We start from the raw sequence: 2,500 nt of genomic DNA, 5'->3' as shown, positions 1-2,500 counted from the left end.
AGGCTCATGGCCCAGCTTCTCCCCCTGTGATATTAAAGGCCCACACAGCACCTCCACAGGACCTCCACAGCCACACACCCATGCCTCTCTCCCCCTGTGTCAGAGCTCCAGCACCCAGGCATATCACCCAGCCACTGGCCCTGTGACATTAAAGGGCCACACAGCACCTCCACAGGACCTCCACAGCCACACACACATGCCTCTCTCCCCTGTATCAGAGCTCCAGGGGCCAGGCTCATGGCCCAGCTTCTCCCCCTGTGATATTAAAGGCCCACACAGCACCTCCACAGGACCTCCACAGCCACACACACACATGCCTCTCTCCCCTGTATCAGAGCTCCAGGGGCCAGGCTCATGGCCCAGCTTCTCCCCCTGTGATATTAAAGGCCCACACAGCACCTCCACAGGACCTCCACAGCCACACACACATGCCTCTCTCCCCTGTATCAGAGCTCCAGGAGCCAGGCATATCACCCAGCCACTGGCCCTGTGATATTAAAGGGCCACACAGCACCTCCACAGGACCTCCACAGCCACACACACATGCTTCTCTCCCCTGTATCAGAGCTCCAGGGGCCAGGCTCATGGCCCAGCTTCTCCCCCTGTGATATTAAAGGCCCACACAGCACCTCCACAGGACCTCCACAGCCACACACACACATGCCTCTCTCCCCTGTATCAGAGCTCCAGGGGCCAGGCTCATGGCCCAGCTTCTCCCCCTGTGATATTAAAGGCCCACACAGCACCTCCACAGGACCTCCACAGCCACACACACATGCCTCTCTGCCCCTGTGTCAGAGCTCCAGCACCCAGGCATATCACCCAGCCACTGGCCCTGTGACATTAAAGGGCCACACAGCACCTCCACAGGACCTCCACAGCCACACACACATGCCTCTCTCCCCTGTATCAGAGCTCCAGGAGCCAGGCTCATGGCCCAGCTTCTCCCCCTGTGATATTAAAGGCCCACACAGCACCTCCACAGGACCTCCACAGCCACACATCCATGCCTCTCTCCCCCTGTGTCAGAGCTCCAGGAGCCAGGCATATCACCCAGCCACTGGCCCTGTGATATTAAAGGGCCACACAGCACCTCCACAGGACCTCCACAGCCACACACACATGCTTCTCTCCCCTGTATCAGAGCTCCAGGGGCCAGGCTCATGGCCCAGCTTCTCCCCCTGTGATATTAAAGGCCCACACAGCACCTCCACAGGACCTCCACAGCCACACACACACACATGCCTCTCTCCCCTGTATCAGAGCTCCAGGGGCCAGGCTCACGGCCCAGCTTCTCCCCCTGTGATATTAAAGGCCCACACAGCACCTCCACAGGACCTCCACAGCCACACACACATGCCTCTCTGCCCCTGTGTCAGAGCTCCAGCACCCAGGCATATCACCCAGCCACTGGCCCTGTGACATTAAAGGGCCACACAGGACCTCCACAGCCACACACACACATGCCTCTCTCCCCTGTATCAGAGCTCCAGGGGCCAGGCTCATGGCCCAGCTTCTCCCCCTGTGATATTAAAGGCCCACACAGCACCTCCACAGGACCTCCACAGCCACACACACATGCCTCTCTGGCCCTGTGTCAGAGCTCCAGCACCCAGGCATATCACCCAGCCACTGGCCCTGTGATATTAAAGGCCCACACAGCACCTCCACAGGACCTCCACAGCCACACACACATGCCTCTCTCCCCTGTATCAGAGCTCCAGGGGCCAGGCTCATGGCCCAGCTTCTCCCCCTGTGATATTAAAGGCCCACACAGCACCTCCACAGGACCTCCACAGCCACACATCCATGCCTCTATCCCCCTGTGTCAGAGCTCCAGCACCCAGGCATATCACCCAGCCACTGGCCCTGTGACATTAAAGGGCCACACATCACCCCCATAGGACCTCCACAGCCACACACACATGCCTCTCTCCCCTGTATCAGAGCTCCAGCACCCAGGCATATCACCCAGCCACTGGCCCTGTGACATTAAAGGGCCACACATCACCCCCATAGGACCTCCACAGCCACACACACATGCCTCTCTCCCCTGTATCAGAGCTCCAGCACCCAGGCTCATGGCCCAGCTTCTCCCCCTGTGATATTAAAGGCCCACACAGCACCTCCACAGGACCTCCACAGCCACACACACATGCCTCTCTGGCCCTGTGTCAGAGCTCCAGCACCCAGGCATATCACCCAGCCACTGGCCCTGTGATATTAAAGGCCCACACAGCACCTCCACAGCCACACATCCATGCCTCTCTCCCCCTGTGTCAGAGCTCCAGCACCCAGGCATATCACCCAGCCACTGGCCCTGTGACATTAAAGGGCCACACAGCACCTCCACAGGACCTCCACAGCCACACACACATGCTTCTCTCCCCTGTATCAGAGCTCCAGGGGCCAGGCTCATGGCCCAGCTTCTCCCCCTGTGATATTAAAGGCCCACACAGCACCTCCACAGGACCTCCACAGCCACACACACACATGCCTC

The sequence above is a fragment of the Trachinotus anak genome, unplaced genomic scaffold (assembly GCF_046630095.1).
Source record: "Trachinotus anak isolate AG129_WGS33_773 ecotype Australia unplaced genomic scaffold, CSIRO_AGI_Tana_v1 ptg000146l, whole genome shotgun sequence".
NCBI classification, from domain to species: Eukaryota; Metazoa; Chordata; class Actinopteri; order Carangiformes; family Carangidae; genus Trachinotus; species Trachinotus anak.
This window is presented reverse-complemented; position numbering follows the sequence as displayed.